This window comes from Spinacia oleracea, chromosome 5 (genome assembly GCF_020520425.1).
Source record: "Spinacia oleracea cultivar Varoflay chromosome 5, BTI_SOV_V1, whole genome shotgun sequence".
NCBI classification, from domain to species: Eukaryota; Viridiplantae; Streptophyta; class Magnoliopsida; order Caryophyllales; family Amaranthaceae; genus Spinacia; species Spinacia oleracea.
Window position 1 is genome coordinate 9212337 of NC_079491.1, and position 22653 is coordinate 9234989.

Below are 22653 nucleotides of genomic sequence, written 5' to 3' on the forward strand. Positions count from 1 at the left end.
TTTTTGGTTCTTTTAGTTGCGTCAGTGATCCCAATTTGTAATCAAATAATTGCAATAATTATAGGTTACGATTGAACCCAAAAAACTCCAAAACAACATCTAGATTTATAATTAAAAAAAAGATAAGAATCAAAGTAGTAAAATTGACAACAACTCATCATATAATTTACAATCAAAAATCAAATTCAAAGAAAAACAATAAGAATAAAGAAAAATATAGAGAAGTAGAAGGAATCATCACATACCGAATACGACGTTTTATTATGGGTTTTTATTTTTTGAGGGTGATTCTATTATCAATTTTTTTTAAAAGAAAATAATAATTTCAGGAGCTGAAACTCAAACGTTAATCAGATTAACGTTTCAATATCAGTCACTTTTTCCACCTTATATTTTATTTCAGCTACCTGCCAAACACTCCTAATTGTTTAAGGTGACTTATCATATTAGCACCTAATGATTTAAGGTGACTGAAATAGCTTACCAAACAGACCCATAGCTTTATGCATGGTATTATGGACATCCCCCAACAAGTTAAAAATAGATGGTTTGTGAAAACTTTAGGAATGTAGGTATGTCCGAGTGTATGTCCTAATTGCTAAAAATAAAGCATTGGTTGGTTACTCCATCAAGGAATTGAACAAGAAAGGCAAGAAAAAGAAAATACGTAAATTACAACTAAAACAAAATTGAAGTGTGTTATTTTCTTAAGATAAAATACGGAAGTACCTTAACCCCAAATTTTGACAAAGTTTGGGTCCTTAACGTTACTTAATCAATTACATGGACGGAGACCGGGGTCATTTTTTTTTATAAAAGAACTGATATATTATTTTTAGTAAAGTAATAAGTAAAAATTACTGATTACATATATCACTAACACTACAAGAATTTGTATCTTTAACGACAACCTAATTACGACGGGTTAAAAATTCCGTCGCAAAATCCTTTTGCGACGGGGCTAACAACAAAACAATGACGGGAATAATCGTCGCAAATGTCTTTTACGATGGGTTTACGACGGGATTTCTATTAACGACGGCCCCCTTTTATGACGGTTCGCGACATGAAATCCCGTCGTTAATCAACGATTATTGGCCTTTCGCGACGAGATTTCCCGTCGTTAATAGTACAATTTCTTGTAGTGTAATGATCCTTGTCTTAGTGATTATTTCTTGTTTAATAAGTCATGTGGACATTTCGGTTAAGGATTCAAATCGTTATTTTATACAATATAACTAAACCTTTTTTCCGATTTTTTAATTACTTCTCGTCCCCAACATAAAATTTCTGACTCCGTCATTGCTCCATTAAAAAACATACAAAGTACTTATCACTGAGAATGCGATTTTAATTTTGAACTATCCTTATCATTGAGAATTACTCACTAGTTGCAATTGTTTACTTGTATTATTTAACTTATCAATCAATCATGAGAAAATAATTATTAAAATCAACTAAAATCGAAAATGTGAAAGTTAGTAATAGAGAGCAAAGGTGACAAGTTTGTTGCATGCTTTTGTTTTTCTTCTTTGTTGGCTACTTGCTTTTTCGTTGGATAAACAAGAGTCACAAGTTAGTAAACTTATATGCACATAAAGTCATAAACCTTATCTTGACGTGATCTACGGATGCAGAAAATAAACGTAGTACAATAATTGTCAATGAAGTTGTGATAGGGTCTATTCAATGGCTCTGAATTTAATCGAACTTAACTTAATGAACCTAAACTGAAATAATAAACTGAATTTAATGGATATAAAATGAAGTGTAAACCAATACTTAAGCAGTTTGATTTCCATCTAAAATGCATGAACTTACTTTTATATGTATAATTTAAAATTTTAAGATTTTCAATTACTAACATATATACCATGAGTTGTCTACTTGTCCTACGTGTTTTTGAAATGCAAAGCGCGCTTGCTAGACTTACAACGCTTGAGCCTGGGAGCTCGTTTGTTTAGAGGGATAGTGAGTGGAGATAAGAATTAGTTATCACAAGTTTTCCTTATCCCATGTTTGTTTAGATGGAATTGATGTTTTTGTAAGGATAAGGACAGGGATAAAAGAGACCCTTATCCCTCCAATTTTGTACCTGATGGGGGCAGGTACAAAGATGGGGATTTCTCATTAAAAGGTAAAATGACATTTCCACCCTTAAAAAAAGCTGATTTTGTTTCTATTGATAAACATTAAAAGGGTAATATGGTAAGCTTGTTGTTTTATCCCTAATACATACCCACCATCATGCCAAACAAAGGATAAGGATAAAATTAATGAATTCCCATGATAAATTCCCTATCCTCGTCCCAATTTATATCCTTATCCTTATCCTTCTCTCATACCAAACGAGCCGTGAGTCCTTCCATTATTTTTGTTCTTTTTTCTTATTTTTTTTCAACGTTTTACGACTTTCATTTACATTTTCTCTCTGACAAAAAAATTCAAAGACGAATTCTACTTAAAAAAAATAGTTAATTTGACCGATGGTGAAGCCAAAGGAAATATTTAAGTATGAAAATGTTAGTTTATACGGAGTAATCAATTATTTTAATTCCTTAAATATAGAGGATTATTACCCTGTATTAAGATTGAAAATTGATGTTGGAATCATTAGGGGGAAAAAATTGTTCTTCTTTTCAAAGATTTTGTGAGACAAAAACTAATTTAAAAACTAAAATTTGAACGACTCGGAATAGGTCATTTAGGAATTTTCAGCCTTGTGATATAACAAGTGAGAATAACTACGGTAAAACTTCTACACTTTCATTTTTCTTTAAACATCAACTCAATTTGCATTAATTTAAACAAAGTTTCTCAAATTTACAATAGTACTTTAAAACAAAGAAACTCGATGTTAATACTTGCCACCCTTTAAAATTTCATTTTTTTTAACTAAAAAGTATTGTGACCCCTAATTCATATATACGAGTAGAATTTATAAGACTTTAACATTTAAAATATCCCCCATTCGCCAATGCTATTTCTCTTAATTATTTTATCGTTATTTCAACTTCTATGTATATCGACCCTATTATCTAAAGGGGATTTTTATTTGTCGCACCATTCCGTTAAAATCGCCCCAATTTGTTGTGTAAATGTATATTTTTGCCCTTTAAATTGATTTCACCCCTTCCCCTTATCACCCATTCCCTTCCTCATCCCTCCCCCCTTTCCCTGTACTTTACACAGACACCAACACCACCCCTGTAATTTACACACCACGTACCACCACCCTTGTACCTTAATTCGCCCATTCCTCCATCACCGCACACACACAACACCCCCTTTACTCATCCCTCCCCCCCTTTCCCTCCTTCACGTCGGCACCCCTGTCTACACCCACCACCACCACACCACCACATTTTCCCTCCATCACCGCACGACTGCTCCCTCTTCACCCATCACCGCGCGCGAAAATACCACCACTACTGCTCCCATTCCAGTTCAAAATTCTTCACACCACCACTGCGGTTGCTCCTCTTCCGGTCCAATTAAAAAAACATTAAAAAAAATTGAATTTCAAAGAAACTTTCCTCACACGGACTTTGCAAGGTGGACATGGGAGTGGCGCACGGAATTTACATGGCTTCCATGTCCACGGCACAAATTACGTGCACCACTTCCATGTCTTCTATGCACAGATTTCACGCTAGTTATTTAATTACCGATGTATACCTGTTGTTAATATTCACAAAGTGGCTTCTTGTTTGAAAGACCTTTGCTTCCGACGAATCTCTCGGTTTCTTAACGAAGGATGGGTCTCATAAACATATTCTTGAAAGGACTCCTTGAGTACATACATGAAACTAACAACGTAATTAACACCCAACAACCTTTAAATAGATGTTTTTCTATCTTGTATTCCCGACTCCCCAATTACATGTTTTCTCGTTCACGATAGCAGGACCTAATTATCATTTGCATGAGTATTTATCCCCAACTCCAAGTCATCATTGACAACATGTTTGCATTTGCTATGAAGTTTTTTTGCACTGATCTTTTACGTAAACCAATTTACGTAACATATTTTTATATCTTGGAGGAGAGTGCACATTAACGCACGGGCCAATAACTAGCGTGAAAAATAGTAAAACAGACTAAAGTACGACAAGTTTGTTGCATGCTTTTACTTTTTTTTTTCTTTTTTCTTTCTTGTTGGCTTGTTCGTTTCATTCATTCAAAAGACAAGAGTCACAAGATAATGGAAAACAATATAAAGTTATAAAACCTTATCTTGACGATATCTAGATTCAAAAGTTACAATTATTCCAATCGGACTGATTCCGAAATTGTGATAATTCGAAATTTTGGGACCTAGCGAGTAAACTACTTCATAATCCGAATTGAACTAGTTTGGGTCGATTTTAGACTATTTTTGAAATGCTTTAGACATTTTTTTTTTTTTTTTTTTTTCAATTACTACCTAACTTTTAAGGGAATTTGTAAATATATATTACTACCTAGATTTTTTTAAAAAAAAATTAACAATTACAACCTAATTTTCTAACACATGATGTCAATTGCTACCTTAATCTATCTTCAGGCCAATTATGCCGACTAATGACATCATAATGACCCTAATTAGAAATTTCTCCTATGCATGCAATAATTATCAATAACGTTTTTGAATCAATTATTAACTTAAGCGGGGTGAGTATTTATATCAATTTTACATCCAAGTTACAAAGTTACGTTAAAAACCATATTCATATACTTGGTATATTCTTTTTCTATCATGTACGGAGTACTCCATATAAATCAAATTCTTTAATTAACTTTTTTTTTTTTTGAGGGACTTTAATTAACTATTTTTACTATCATGTATAAATCAAATTCTTAAATTCATTTATCACAATTAGCATTTTTTTTTGAGGGACAAATTAGCGATTTTGAGGTAGCCCAGAGCCCCCGATACGTACCTTAGCTCAATCATCTTAAATTCTTAATCTCTTATTTATATGGTGCCATGCCATTGCATTTAAAAATCAGTGAATTTTTTAAAAAAACTAAAAATTAGTGTATTACTAGTATTGAAGCCCGTGCGATGCACGGGTTTGTCAATTTTCATACATATCATCGTATAGAAATAGGTATTTTATAAATTATAAGTATAATAGAAAGTAGAATTCTATTGTATGCTTAATAATAGTTATTATGATTTAAATTTATGATATGAATTAATCCAAATATTGAAGGTTTAATATAAATAAAACTCTATTACATATTTAATAATTATCTAGGCATAGAGTGTTTTATAGTTTTACGAATATGCATAATCTCTATAACGAATATGCATAAGTATGTAATGGTATAGAATGAAGAATTGTATAGAATGGTCACATAAACTCTATTAAGGATATGCATACGTATGCAATTGTATAGAATGAAGAATTGTAATTATATCTACTTTTCTTCGTTCACTATTCTATCCACTCCCAATGGTATTTTTTCTTTGTGAAAATTCACTATTTGTAATTCTATCTTATTTTTTTAAATAGGATAATTGTATTTTTTTCTGTTATTTACTTAGTACTTATTTATCTTTTTTATTCTTAGTAAAATTTATCTCTTATTATCTTTTATTAGGTGCTTATTTATCTATTTTTATTTTAATAATCTGAAATATATTATTCAGAGATTTGATGACATGGAAATAACGCATGCCCATCCAAAATAGTCCGCTATACTACGTATCAAAACTAAACAACGCTTTCTAATACATATGAACCTAATACAAAACACAAATACGATAACTACTCAAGACATAGGCATTTAAGTTTATAGACATAGCAAAATCATGATTGACCAAAAATGTGTGATATGCCAATAGCCCATAAAGAGATTTATGAGAACAAAGCATATAAACTTAGACGACATGGTTAGCAAGATGTGTCACAGAAAAACCATCAAAGAAACAACACAACATATCAACTGTTTCCCACGAATCAGAATTCACACCTTAAGCTTCATCCTCTCATGTTCTGAAACAATAAACAGACACCCAAAAATAACAACACTGGATAATAATCTCATTTGTCCCCGGGGTATAATTAACACCACATTGCGTCACATTGCATATTTTATCACAAAAACGTAGAAAGGAAGTAGGATAAATTCCCATCAAAAGCTTATATGTATATATATAAAAAGGTTGAAGAGAAGTAGGATAAATTTTAGTTGGAATCTATCTTATCATATTATCTATCATCTTATCTTATTAAGTGGTCAATCATGGCAAGACTCTAATATTCTTTATTTAATTAATTAATAAGTTAATAACATGTGATGACGTGGAAATCCTACGTGGACGCTCTAAATGTTCTCCAAAAAACTCTCCTTTATATATATATATATATATATTAGATTAAAACAAGTAAAAGATTAACAAGAATGTCAAAAAAAAAAAAGATTAATAACAAAAATTATGATTACATTGCATTGATATTTAGTGGAGTACACGTTTAGGTTTGATATTTTGTACACCTTTTGTCATCTTGTATATCCCACGTTTTTCACACCATATTGCGCTATCTAACTTCGATTCTTTCCTTTTTATTTAGCTTCTTTTCACCTCATTCTTATTGTTTATTAGATCAGAATAAATCAGAAAAATCAGTCCAAGTTAATCCAGAAAAGTCAGACTAAACAGAATATAAAAGGATTTAATTATCACTGATCACATAGTCACATAAAACATTTAGACGTAGGGCAGCAGACCAGATCAGACCAGACTAAATCAAACACAAAAAACTAAAAAGATCAGACAAAATCATGCGCAGAGAACAAAGTCTTAGTACCACGTAGTACTACTACATTGTTTCCAATAACTCACAATATTTGGTCTAATTTCTTCTTAAAAAGGTATTTCAGTAGCTTTTAATTCTAAAACAACTAATACGAAGTATATATATAGCTTCATGTTAGTCAGGGGCGAGGCCGGGGGTGACTGGGTAGGCCCAAATCTACTCTTTTATTTTGGTATTTAAGGTATAGATTGCCCTCCTAACAAAAATTGACTGGCTTTGCCTCATTGCTAATTATATGTAAAAATTATTGTATTAGATCGGAGAAATTATTAAATAACGCGTATATCGCATGGGTGTATAATCCAGTGACTAGTAATTACAATGAAAAATCTCCATTATATATCAAATATCAAATTCATTTTTTGGTTGCAAATGAGTCACAAGGGCAATAATAAATTACATATGAGGGAGGAGATTCGAACCTGAGACCTATCATACACAGACCTTCAGTCTTAATTAACAATTGGGCTAAGACATCATTCGTAAATACCAAGTATCATTGATTGGCCTAAATTGTGTGTTGTTTAAATTGTTCAGTTAAGGGTTTGTTGTGTTCGACTTATTTTAGACAAAGTAAATTCAGATAAATTCAGATAAGTTAAAATAATTTAAATTAAAAAAAAAAGTTTTTCCCAAATGTTTTTACACAAAAAAATAAGTTTATTTCATATAAGTTCAGATAAAATAAATTGACTATAACGGAGTTAAGTTGAAATTAAAGTTCAATGATAGTGTTTTTGAAGGCTACAATTATCATTGTAACCATGAAATCTCTTATATGCATCCATGAACAAAGTGAATGAAAATACAATTCGTGTATCACTTTTTTCATTAGTAGACTTACATTAATGTTAAAATACAATTGCACTTGGTTAACCAATTTTATTTTCATATCTAAACTTACATTAATGTTAAATAATACTCCGTAAGAAAAAATGACACATACGTGGTACACAAATTATGGGACAAAAGATTAAGACTCGTCTGCCACTCTGCTTACTGATACCCTAGTAGGCTACTTAATAACAACATGTTTAAGATTAGTTAGTACTATCGTGGATAAAAAAATGAAGGTTGTTAGCCGGCCATGAGCTAATTAGCATTTTTCTAGTACCTATTACTTCTATATAAAGGCTTGTTTCTTATGAACTATACTCCATAATTAAACAACAAAAATCATAATTCTCCAAACCAAAAAAAAAAAAAAAAAGCAAATTTGATTTGTTTAGATGGAGATTAAGGGAAAGTATGTGTTAACAATAGTTATGCTTATGCTAATTATAGTAATTACCTCTGCAAATACCATTGATAATAATGGTAATGAGCTTATTTCTCTACCATCAGCTGAAAACATTCTGGTGCAGCTTGGTCGTGTCATACTTCCTAACCATAATCTTGGTTGTGCTGCTTATTTTCAGTGGTGTGATGGGGTTGGCACCAAATGTTGCAATTTCTTGAAGTGTAGCCGACCCGTTTTTGGTGGCAAATGTTTAGTTGAATGAATATGTTTAATGTTACTCCGTATTACGTAGTACGTACGTATAAATGTATAATATTGTTATTATGTTTGCGTGGACTCCTGGTAGCTGTTTTTGGGCTGGTTTGGTTCTGGACCGGTGCACAATCCTATAGGTGCGTGTGTCGGTGTGTCAGTGTGTGTGTTTGAGAAGTCATCAACTTTAAGTTGTAATGTTATTGGAGTGCCCTTATTAAGAGGTGTCTTCACCGCTCCCCTTGTACGTTGGGAAGTTATGGCGTACCTATATTTTCTACTTCTTTGTTTGTCACAATCAATAAAATACGGAGTATGATTTTTACATATACCTTTGTCTCCCTTTTTCCTTTTGGAAAAATTAGCAGCAACAATCTAATATATATATATATATATATATATATATATATATATATATATATGGGAGAGATCATGTGAAAATAGGTCCTTATGTGAGTATACTACTATATATGAGAATGAATCTAATCCGTAGGATTAGATACGATCTAATGGTTAGGATTAAATGATGAAACAACCATCCATCTTTCCTAAATAAAAACCACGTTTCTTTCATAAACCCCAACCACTTTCTCTCTCTAAACCTCCCTCTTCATTTTCTCCCTCTCGCGACTCTCTGTTCTCTCTCACCGTTTTCTCTCTCCTCTCGAAAAAACCACCATCGAAGCTCAAAGAACCGCTGATCAACCTCCTTCATCGCCGGTGTATTGTTGATTTAAGGTAAATTCAATCTCAATTGTTCTATATTTCTTCTCTCCTTAAACAAATTTCCCTAATTTTAACCTAATTTGTTCAATTGAGGATGACTGGAGCACAAAAAAAAAATATAAACGACGGAGATAAGAAAAATACACAAACTGTTAACCTAATTTCAAACTTCTTTCTTTGTTTTCATACATTATTGAAGTTAATTTTTGTTAAATTTTGATTTTCAGCAAAAAAAAAAGCACGACAAACTAGCAAACAATCCAGAGAATCCACAAGAGTAAGTATTCGGTGCTTAATTTTAGTGAAACTTATTTATTAATTTTCGAAATTTTTGTTATTATTTTCGAAATATTTCGAAATTGATTTTGTAATTATTTGGTCTGTGAAATTGTGGATGTTTCTAACGATTTTGTGAATTTTTATGTTCCATATATTTAATGTTTGTTGCAATTGTGGATGTTCTGAATTTTATGAACTTTTAGTATTTTTTTATAAGAATTTAATTTCTGGTTTTGAATTAACACAAATTCTTATTTATAATGGGTGTACAATAAATATTGTACACCGAAATAAAAGTTGACTCAAAATGATTAAAAGTTACATTTATATGTGTAAAAGTTATCTATTTTTTAATGATAATTTTTTTCATTTGAATCAAAATTATTTCTTCCAAATCCCTAATAATGTATAAATTAATCATTTAACCCTTTAAAATGTTTATCTATCAACTTTTTATTTTTATAATATAAAAGTTACAGAAAAATAGGTTAAAGTTACAAAAAACTGCACAAAAGTTATCTTGGTGTACAATAAATTTATTGTACACCTTGTGCGCGCAAGACCTTTTGTTGAATTAATTTGAGAATTTCAAAATATTTCGTTATTTTGATATTTTATGATGTTCTAAAAGTAATAGTTATATGTTCTGAATTTTTAAACAGAGAAAATGAGAATAAACACGCCAAAGCAACGTAGCCAATCGTCCGCCATCACTTATGAACGCAATAATGAACAATTTAGAGTAATATTTTATACTCTCAATACTTCAGAACATGAAGGTTAAGAATTTAGAACATCATAGCTCACTATGTAGAACATCATAACTCACTGTGTAGAACATCATATCTCGCTGTGTAGAACATCATAATTGCATATGTTCTAATTATAAGTACACATGTTTTGAACTTGATGAGATTACTTCTATAGGCTTCTGCATCTATGTTTTTAGTGACATTTTCTGAAGACTAATGTGGGTACAAAGATGTAGGCTCATGTTTTATGCTTATAGTGCATTTGTTATTGACCAGTCTATATTAGTGGTTATATTTTTTTGTTAGAACATATAGCTCAACTGATTAGAACATGTAGCTCAACTGACTAGAACATGTAGCTTAACTGATTAGAACATATAGCTCAACTGATTAGAACATGTAGCTTAACTTATTAGAACATGTAGCTTAACTGATTAGAACATATGTGAATAATGATTAGAACATATAGCTCAACTGATTAGAACATGTAGAACATATAGCTCAACTGATTAGAACATGTAGCTTAACTGATTAGAACATGTAGCTCAACTGATTAGAACATGTAGCTTAACTGATTAGAACATATAGGAATAATGTACAAAACATATAGCGTATCTTGTTAGAACATATAGCTTATCTGTACAGAACATACAGGAATAATGTACAGAACATATAGCTTATATTGTTCACGGTTTAGAACAAATATATTTAGTACGTGGCTCATAGAGTCTATCGATTTTTTGGATCTAGGCAATGGTTAATACTAGTTGTGGCTCATGTTCTGACTTTACTAACCATCAATTCAATGTGGTCCACTTATGAGATATGTGTAAGCTCTTGTTCCTCTCTCCACTTATATGCGAATCATTCAAATAAAATCTTTCATATCTTTTTTGACTACACGTACCATATGGTAGAGCAGGGGAAGTTTTGAGGGTAAGGTTGGGATAGGAGTAGAGGTTGGGAAGAATGAAAAGAGACTTGATGTTTTATATAACAAATATATACGGATCTTAGTTTCGTTATTTAGTTTGTTCATAAACTATGTGAAGAGTTTTCAACATGCCATATTTTAAAGCACGGCAGAATATAGAGAAGGTGCATCAAAATATATATTGGTAGAATATATTGGGTAGAGTAGAAGGATAATTTTTTTTAGTCTATTGCCTTTCTTACTTGTGTGTACATTGCTTTGCAGAACATATAGCTTAAATTCTTAGAACATGTAGCTTAAATGCTTAGAACATATAGGAATAATGTATAGAACACATAGCTTCACTTGTTAGAACATATAAATTCAATTGTTAGAACATATAATTTCTCTTGTTAGAACATTAAGTTTCACCTTTTAGAACATAATTTTTTACTACGTATTACTAGTTTATAAAGCGATAAAACATCAGCGCCGGAGTCCATTTGTAGTCCAATTGTCGAAAATACACTTTTAGGTGACATCCTTTCAAATATTGCTTGATATTTCATCATCTCAATTCTTTAGAACATGAAGCCTCACTTTTAAGAACATTAAGTTTCACCTTGTAGAACATAATTTATATTGTTCCTTCATGTAGAGAAGCTATTATTTATGGATATTTTATGTTCTAAATTTCATAACAAGATGTTCTGAAACTAGAAAGGTATGTTCCAATGTTGTGGTTGCATAGCTGCTTGTGCACGCTATTTCTTTTGCAGGGAGGGTTGTTGCGGGTCAGTCTGGGGTGGGCAGTGGTTCTGCTATGTTTGGTTGCTGCTAGAAGTTTTGCGTGTGTGGTGTTAATGCAAGTGATGGTCGTAAATGCTTGATGTTTTGGGACAATGCCTATTAGATCAATTGGTAGAGCTTTGTGCGATAGCACAATGATGTAGGTTCGAATCCTACATAGGAAACTCTTTGCATTCCATTTATGAAATGTAATACCCCGAATTTTTAAAACTCGATTAATTATGCTTAATTATTTTTATTTAACTTAAAATCATTTTAAGTCCTAAATTCGAACTTTATTTTAATTAACGAAGTTTTATTTCGCTTGAATTTTTAATATTGTTACACGATTTCTTTTTCAGTTTATAATTTAATTTCAAATTTACGAGCTTGAGCTATTCTTTAAATATTAATTATTTCGTAATTTATTTTGAAAATCGAATAATTTCGAAACGTTCTTATTCTATTCGGAAACTAAATTTATTTTTCGTTAAGGATATTTTTTTTTTATAAAGAATTATTTTAAAACTTGATTTTAATTAAACATTTCTATTTTTATAAATTTCTGAAAATTACAACATTTTCTGAATTTTTTTTGCCTAATATTGTGAAATTACGAAAATGCCCTCAAGGAACCAAAAATTCACTTTTTCCCTCTTCCCTTGCTCTCCACGTATAAACCAGGAAGGAAATTTCCTTCCCTCCTTCCCTCAATTCTGTCCAAATTCAACCCCTTGGACCCCAAGTAAACTTTTCAATATTGATATACAAATTGCATTTCCATTTCAGGAAATTCAATCAAAAACAAATTCTGATTTTCAATTCTCCTCCTCCTCTCTGCTTCGAACCATCACCACCATTAACCACCACAACAGCCACCGACCACCACCATTCCCACCACTGTTCGACCACCACCCCAGCACCACTCGGCCAGCCAGAAACACCACCGCACCTCACCGCACTTCCCTTTCCCCCTCCTCGAAGCACCGCACTCCCCTATTCCTTTCCCCTCCTCCTCTGCCTCGTTGCACCACCACCGTCGCGCTCCACCACCTCCAGTCACCCTCCTCCTCTCTCCGGCCAACCTCCGTCTCAAAACCTCGGTGCTCCGCCCTTATATCCTCCCAAGACCCGAACCCAGTGCCACCCTCCTCTCCCCTCAACCTCCCCTGCTTCCTCCCTTTGCTTCGCACTCCCTCCCCCTTCCCTCGCCTGTACCACCACCGCACAAACCACCATAACCGTCGCCTCCGGCGCGGATTTGCGCTGCTGCGCCGCCCAGCTCAGTCATCCTTCCCTCCCTTCTCTCCTCCTCTCCTTCGTGCCCCTGCTTCGCACTCCCTCCCCTGTTCTTGCCTGTTTTCCCAGGAAACCGAGAACAAAAAAAAAAATAAGAAAGAGGAATCCAATTCCTAATTTTATAGCCTTGACTTTTATCTTCCCTCAAACCCAGTTTTAGGTTGGGCCATTTCTCAATTTGGGCTTTTTGGGTGATTTAAGGTTGATTTATAATTATCAGATTTTAACATATCAATGCCTATGATTTAATAAAATGATTAATTACTAATAAAATGTTTATTATTTTTCAGGTTTTATTATTGATTTTACGAAAATAAGTTACTAGTTTTATTTATTAAAAACGGAATTTAAATAATATTTTCATGAAAACCGGTTTTATGAAATATAAATATATATATTTCGATTAAAATTTCATTCAATAATAATATTTTCATTAAATTTCGAAATTATACTTTTTATTAAAATTCGTTAATTAAATTCTTTATTTATAAATTTATGATTTATAAAATATTGATTTTAAATTATTTATCGTCGTAATACTAATTCAACAAATTTAATATTTTGAAAGAAAGCGGACTTGGAGCTCAGGAAGAACGATCCATCAGACGGGAAATATAAAACTACGGTTGAGGTAACGGCTATTGCTAGTACCCGCAATTCCCTTATAAATGTGATTATGAAATTACAACATATGATTGATTTATCAAATGAATGTTTTGACATGTTTTATGAATTGCGGGAAATGAAATATGATTTTATTGAATAATTTATTATAATATGATTTGATGGAATTATTCCTTATTTTATGATTGATTATAAAATGCTATGATGATTGATTGAATTTCTTATAAAATGCTGGTTATAAGAAACCAGGAAAGAAAGGATGTTTGATCTTATGATCCAAAGGAATTATGTTACTTCAACTGAAGTAAAAAGACTAAAATGTAAAATTAAACGAAACATGATAAATGAAAGTGAAATTCCTAGTCCGTTTGGCAGTATATGTTCACAGGTTACGATTCTCGGTCATGCATGTACCCATGGGGCATCCGCCCATTGAGCCAAGGCTCTCATGTTTTCGGGCCAAGGCCCCATGTTTATGGACAGCGGTCCATCGTGGAAGACGTTCCACCATGTCATACTTGCCACGACTAGCATGTGCACCCTAAAGTTGAAAATGAATTAAATAAAGGACTTTATAAAATATTTTACATTATTCTATTCTCCCTGTGTTATTAAATAAAATGAATTGAAATGAATTTACGTTGCTAGAATAGTTCGTTACTGAGTCTTCGGCTCACCGTTATTTTGTTTTCTGTTTTAGGTACCGCTGGGAACGATGGGAACGAGTAGTGGCGAGGATTTCACTTTAATAATTCCCACCTAGTTTATGCCTTAAGTTTTAATAGTTTAATTAAAGACTTTTAGTAAGTTATGTACTTTTATTTTGAGAATATAAAGGATTATTATACTAATTGGAGGTTTTTATGGCTTATGTATGATGTTGCCTTGTAATTTTCAAGACGGAATTACGGCAGGTAATGTCCCGACCAAATTAGGTTAATTCCGCTGCTAAGTATGCTTTAATAAGTGATTTAGAGGTCGGGGCGTTACAGTTTGGTATTCAGAGCCAAGGTTCTGCGACCATAAGTGCTAAACCTTACGGGTTTTGCACATAATAGAATTCATTAGGCTTTAAGCAAAGAGTTTTAAGGAATAAGCTAAAAAGGAATATGATAAAATCATGTTAAGTTAAAATGAAATGAGTGTGAGCGTAGGAACACACGGGATAAAAGGGATTCAGTTCTCCTGTTATATATGTTTTCTTGATTGAATATGTTATGCGAAATATCGATTATCAAGGTACTAATGATGCCACGAACGAAGCTCACATCAAAGCGCAACATTCACGATGACGTCGTCCACAATGATGTTTCCCATGACGATTTCTATGACGACCAATCTATAGTAGACCCCAAGGAGATGATGGAACGATTAAGAACTGCAAGAATGTTGTCAACTGAAGTGGTCAAAGATTCTCGAAAAACGAAAGTCACTAATGCAAACGAAATTGCGTCACTAATCACCCTCGAATCCACCAATCTATGATCGCAAGCCAATTCAATGGAACTTGAAGACTAGGTCAATCATATGGATCAACTACTCGAGATTTTCAAAATACTCTAACGAATGGAATTGAATATTGTGCTAAAACGAATACTTTTTATTTATGTCAAGGAAAAGATTATTTCGTTAAAGAATGTCCTAAACCACCTCCAACGAATATCGGAACATCAACCTCGACCAATCATGAACGAAGCAACAACAATGCTAAATCCATCACGCTCGTCAACATACGTAAGAGATTACATGATAAAGGACAAAGATGACGCCAACGCCGATATTATTTTGATTTAGCTCTCTCTCGCTTTAGAATCGAACTTCCCTGGATTTTATGTTTACCGTCACATGTCATGTTATGAGTTTTTCTATCTTAGATAAACTAGGCAAAGTTTAAGCATTTCCTTGGAAGAAGTTAAGTTAAGCACGGTGCGAACTCAAAGATTTTGTGGATATGAATTGTTTTGAGGAATTTTCATGGTTATGAAATCTTTAAGGATAGAATAAATATTATAGTACCAAACGAGACCAAGGATGTATTTCATGAGTGATGGATCACTAATTAAGTTGAGGTTATTTTAGGTTTAAAGTGTTCAAAGTTATGAATGATATTGATTCTAGGGTTACCTCCCCGTGTTAGTCATGACGAATACATTAATGTTTATGAGTACTAAAGTCTATTATCTAGAAGATGATTGGTATGCCTTATGCCTCTATTAAGGAAGCTAAGGAGTTATACAGAAAAGTTATGAACCCAACATAAGTTATGATAAAGGACCTATTTGAGTTGACACATGAATAAGATCTTGAGGATTTTACCAAAATAAAGCTATCAAGAATTAGTCTGTCAATAAGGTTAAAGGATAGATTACCGAAAGAGCATGAGTTTGTATGTTTATAAGTGGCGAATCACCAATTAAATTAAGGTTATTCAAGGTTTAAAGCGTTCAAGTTATGATTGATTTATGAGTTACTTTTCCGCACCCTTCATAATGATTGTTTTGTGGTTGTAGGTACCTAAGTGTGTATTCATATATGTTAAGGAAGCTAAGCTAGAACTTTTAAAAGTTATGAAAGAATATGATTTATGGTGAAAAGATGAAATTGAATGTACACATGAAGTTCTGAGAATTATACCAAAACAAGTAATCAGGAATTAGTATGTCAGTTACGTTGATGGTATTCTTGGTTTACCTTTTCGCGCCTTTAATAGGGAGTATTTTTGTGTATTTATTTAAAAGGATACTTGATAATCTCCATAAAGGAAGTTGAACTAGAGAATGTAAGGTTTTGCAAAAATGTTCTGAGGAAAAGTACGATTTATGGCGAGGACATGAAATTGAGGTTGCATATAAAGCATTGAAATAAGTTATCAAGAATTATGTCTATCAGGTTGATGATATTAATGAACGTTATGAAATTCGAAAAGAGTTATGAATGATTGAGGAATGAAATGGAGTTGAGAATAGAAATTGACAAAATGACATGTTTGTAAAACCAGGTAGGATGAACTAAGTTTTCTAGAAGCTAGATTGTTTATGATAAAGGCATGCTTGATGGCTTAACATTCTTCGCAAAATATGAGATTTTTCGACCTAAGGATAAGTAACGAAGTCATATGTCTAACGATATATTTCTAGTCACGTGATTGGATTCGAACCCCTGCAACGATCGCAGTTAACGAAGTCACTCAACATAGACGAAAGACTGGAGATCGAAATCAAAACGAAACGAATAAAGAAAGACAACGACAAGATTCCTGCAGCAAAGAGGCTCAAGAGCAAAACGAAAACGCAATATGTCCAAATAATCGCCTAAAAACGATATGATTTACGAATCACGATGTTTTATGAATAAGGTTAATTAATGATGAAAATTTTGGAAGCGATATGCGCTAATTGAGTCTCAAACTAAGATGTGTTACCATCACTAGTATATGAATATTATGCTTATGTTAATTGTGCACGTTTCAATTAAGAATTATTTCTTTATGATATGCTTTATGGATTATGTTTACGCTGGCATGATTGTGTTGATAATAACTAATGGTTATACATGGAAGCCGTCTCCAATGGAAGTTCTCCCGAGCTCAGAGTACGAGATTATTATTATAATAAATAACTTTTACAACTATTTGAGTCTTGCAATTGATAGATAAATATTTATTTTCATTATATATACATATATTTTCAGAATTATAATTTTGCATTAAAAACTACTGTTTTGGTGGAAAATATTTTCAAACAGGATATCGCAAAGTAAAATAGGAGCCTAGTCTATGCTAACAAGTTTGCCCCTTTTTTCGTTCTTTGCTCCTCGATCCTATTATATGAAATCAAGTGGAGATACGAAAGACGATAGCGAAATGTAATTGACCTTAATGACGATTAAGGATCAATATATAGTTTTGCCCCTTTTGCATTCTTTACTCTTCGATTCTAGGTCTCGAGTTGAAGCGGAGTCCTAAAAGATGATGGCGGAACGAAGGCTAGACATTGTCGGGATTGAAATAAAATTGTGAGATCTTGGTTTTAAAATAAAACATCATGCCTTTATTCAAGCGTTTTCAATTTTCAGCAATCATTTTATAAATCTAATTTTTCAAGTTTCGAGGACGAAACTTTTTCTAAGGGGGTAAGAATGTAATACCCCGAATTTTTAAAACTCGATTAATTATGCTTAATTATTTTTATTTAACTTAAAATCATTTTAAGTCCTAAATTCGAACTTTATTTTAATTAACGAAGTTTTATTTCGCTTGAATTTTTAATATTGTTACACGATTTCTTTTTCAGTTTATAATTTAATTTCAAATTTACGAGCTTGAGCTATTCTTTAAATATTAATTATTTCGTAATTTATTTTGAAAATCGAATAATTTCGAAACGTTCTTATTCTATTCGGAAACTAAATTTATTTTTCGTTAAGGATATTTTTTTTTATAAAGAATTATTTTAAAACTTGATTTTAATTAAACATTTCTATTTTTATAAATTTCTGAAAATTACAACAATTTCTGAATTTTTTTTGCCTAATATTGTGAAATTACGAAAATGCCCTCAAGGAACCAAAAATTCACTTTTTCCCTCTTCCCTTGCTCTCCACGTATAAACCAGGAAGGAAATTTCCTTCCCTCCTTCCCTCAATTCTGTCCAAATTCAACCCCTTGGACCCCAAGTAAACTTTTCAATATTGATATACAAATTGCATTTCCATTTCAGGAAATTCAATCAAAAACAAATTCTGATTTTCAATTCTCCTCCTCCTCTCTGCTTCGAACCATCACCACCATTAACCACCACAACAGCCACCGACCACCACCATTCCCACCACTGTTCGACCACCACCCCAGCACCACTCGGCCAGCCAGAAACACCACCGCACCTCACCGCACTTCCCTTTCCCCCTCCTCGAAGCACCGCACTCCCCTGTTCCTTTCCCCTCCTCCTCTGCCTCGTTGCACCACCACCGTCGCGCTCCACCACCTCCAGTCACCCTCCTCCTCTCTCCGGCCAACCTCCGTCTCAAAACCTCGGTGCTCCGCCCTTATATCCTCCCAAGACCCGAACCCAGTGCCACCCTCCTCTCCCCTCAACCTCCCCTGCTTCCTCCCTTTGCTTCGCACTCCCTCCCCCTTCCCTCGCCTGTACCACCACCGCACAAACCACCATAACCGTCGCCTCCGGCGCGGATTTGCGCTGCTGCGCCGCCCAGCTCAGTCATCCTTCCCTCCCTTCTCTCCTCCTCTCCTTCGTGCCCCTGCTTCGCACTCCCTCCCCTGTTCTTGCCTGTTTTCCCAGGAAACCGAGAACAAAAAAAAAAAATAAGAAAGAGGAATCCAATTCCTAATTTTATAGCCTTGACTTTTATCTTCCCTCAAACCCAATTTTAGGTTGGGCCATTTCTCAATTTGGGCTTTTTGGGTGATTTAAGGTTGATTTATAATTATCAGATTTTAACATATCAATGCCTATGATTTAATAAAATGATTAATTACTAATAAAATGTTTATTATTTTTCAGGTTTTATTATCGATTTTACGAAAATAAGTTACTAGTTTTATTTATTAAAAACGGAATTTAAATAATATTTTCATGAAAACCGGTTTTATGAAATATAAATATATATATTTCGATTAAAATTTCATTCAATAATAATATTTTCATTAAATTTCGAAATTATACTTTTTATTAAAATTCGTTAATTAAATTCTTTATTTATAAATTTATGATTTATAAAATATTGATTTTAAATTATTTATCGTCGTAATACTAATTCAACAAATTTAATATTTTGAAAGAAAGCGGACTTGGAGCTCAGGAAGAACGATCCATCAGACGGGAAATATAAAACTACGGTTGAGGTAACGGCTATTGCTAGTACCCGCAATTCCCTTATAAATGTGATTATGAAATTACAACATATGATTGATTTATCAAATGAATGTTTTGACATGTTTTATGAATTGCGGGAAATGAAATATGATTTTATTGAATAATTTATTATAATATGATTTGATGGAATTATTCCTTATTTTATGATTGATTATAAAATGCTATGATGATTGATTGAATTTCTTATAAAATGCTGGTTATAAGAAACCAGGAAAGAAAGGATGTTTGATCTTATGATCCAAAGGAATTATGTTACTTCAACTGAAGTAAAAAGACTAAAATGTAAAATTAAACGAAACATGATAAATGAAAGTGAAATTCCTAGTCCGTTTGGCAGTATATGTTCACAGGTTACGATTCTCGGTCATGCATGTACCCATGGGGCATCCGCCCATTGAGCCAAGGCTCTCATGTTTTCGGGCCAAGGCCCCATGTTTATGGACAGCGGTCCATCGTGGAAGACGTTCCACCATGTCATACTTGCCACGACTAGCATGTGCACCCTAAAGTTGAAAATGAATTAAATAAAGGACTTTATAAAATATTTTACATTATTCTATTCTCCCTGTGTTATTAAATAAAATGAATTGAAATGAATTTACGTTTCTAGAATAGTTCGTTACTGAGTCTTCGGCTCACCGTTATTTTGTTTTCTGTTTTAGGTACCGATGGGAACGATGGGAACGAGTAGTGGCGAGGATTTCACTTTAATAATTCCCACCTAGTTTATGCCTTAAGTTTTAATAGTTTAATTAAAGACTTTTAGTAAGTTATGTACTTTTATTTTGAGAATATAAAGGATTATTATACTAATTGGAGGTTTTTATGGCTTATGTATGATGTTGCCTTGTAATTTTCAAAAGAGAATTACGGCAGGTAATGTCCCGACCAAATTAGGTTAATTCCGCTGCTAAGTATGCTTTAATAAGTGATTTAGAGGTCGGGGCGTTACAATATCAATTCTCCTATTTGATGATTCTTTACTTTTAAATCCTATTTACTTTTGAATCTGTTCAACTTACTTTAGAATATATGTATAAAATTCAGAATATATGTATAAATTTGTAGAACGTTAGCCTTAATTTTTAGAACATGAAATCTAACACTTGAACTGAAGGCAACAATTTGTGGAGAAACTAGCCAAGGAACAGGGAAGCACGAATGAGATGTCCAAGATGTATAACCAACATAATTCCTCATTGGCGGAGTCTGATAAGAAAGCACAAATTATCACCAGTTGGTGTCGATATATTTTGGAGGGTAACTCTCTTGTAGGACCTATCCATATAAACACAATGGAGCTAAGTCGTGTCTTGTAAACAACCTATGTAGGATTCGAACCTACATCCATGTGCAATGACACATTGCTCTACCATTTGAGCTAATAGATTTTAACAAAATATTCAAGAAAACAATGCATGTAGTATTGTCTATAGCAAATACAACAATTAGACCATATACAACCATAATTACAACATATGCAACAATAATTAGAACACATGCAACTGCTTACCCTGCCAAATAAAATGGGATCAACCACATTCATCATTTACCCCTGCAATCATTAAAATAAACTGTTGGCGAGCATTTAAGGGAGACAAGCCGATAAGATTATAATTAGGGAGACCACATACATCATTGATCACTAGGAGCAGCAAAGCATGTGACTGACATAGGAGTATCACCTGTTACGATTGCTCCATCTTTGGGATCAAGATCAGGCAAAATCGAGAGACTCGAGATGCTAGCAAAACCCCTTGCTATAAAAGGGGTCTTAGAATCTTCAGTTTCTTTGTCCACACCATGCCACTCAGCTTGGTCCAGTAAGGGATCATATTTCAGGAACAAACATAGGACCTTAAAAACAACAACACCACCAGGGAGCTTTTATAACCGTTCTTGTGCCTTCTCTTTGTCAAAGGTAGAATTACTATTCTCCATAGAAGTTTTAAGCTGCAACATAATCAAAAGATTCAGAACCAATCTCTAGTTTTATTGTTTGTAAATTCTACAGATCACACATGTATTCAAAAGACTTAATAATTGAAGGGAAAATAGACACTAGGCTATTATTAAAGATACTGGACACTAGGATGAGGGACTGTGACATTCAGGTTCAAGGCTTAAATCCTCACATTGCTTCTCCTTAGCCTTGTACTATTATTTTATAATGCTAGTCAAATTATCACCAATGGTCCATTGCCTTTCTTTTTTTTTTCTTCCTAATTATCATTAAGAAAACTACAACTGGAAAAACTAATACTCCAAGTCTCCAACACAAAAAAAGTATGAACATACATGATTGCTATAAATCAATAAAATTCCAATATTCAATATTTGAGTCAAACTATTTCTGGAAATTATCAAACGATAAACAGATCGAAAACATGAATCTAAAAATAAAGAAATTAACATTACATAATTGAAAAGTAGCCCCAAATTTGAATTTGTACCTTTCATTTTAACGTAAATAAGACAAAATTCTAGGTATTTGGTGAAGATATGCAGTAAATATATAACAAAAATACAAAGAATGTAAAGGAATTCACAATTTTGGTGATGATCATTGAAGTTTTAAGTATTAGAGAGAGGGAGAGAGGAGAGAGTTGCTACTACATTTTGGAGAGAGAAAAAACAGGTCAGAACATGTACAACAATAAAATAGAACATGTAAATAAAAGTTCAGAACATGAAGAGCAATTATACAAAATATGTTAATAAGAAAACTCACCAGATTCAATTCAGCGATTGATGATAGTAGACTATGAAGAACTGTTAATTCCTTAGCTCAAGCAGATAGAAACCTGAAATTAAAAAGAATGAAAGACACAACAAGGATCAAACAATATGTAGACTCAGATCAAAGAACAACATAAATAAATAATGAAATTCGCAAATACATGATTGAATTTCACACAATACAATTTCGCTAAATATGCTCGAATTCGAAAAAACACAAAATTAAGAACGAAGTTGAATCAAAATACAAATAATCATTCCAAATTACAATCAAATTCAACATAATCGGTCCAAAATCATAAAATTAATCACATAATCATGAAAAAAAATTGAAAAATTA

At 32.8% G+C, this 22653-nt stretch overlaps 1 long non-coding RNA gene across 1 annotated transcript; it reads left to right on the forward strand.

The window, feature by feature from the left end:
* The first annotated feature begins 7959 nt into the window (after positions 1-7959).
* On the forward strand, positions 7960-15539 carry LOC130461261 (uncharacterized). Its single transcript, XR_008921690.1, has 5 exons — positions 7960-9039; positions 9255-9304; positions 11723-11924; positions 13628-13690; positions 14384-15539. It is a non-coding gene; the product is annotated as an uncharacterized lncRNA (long non-coding RNA).
* Positions 15540-22653: the final 7114 nt, after the last annotated feature.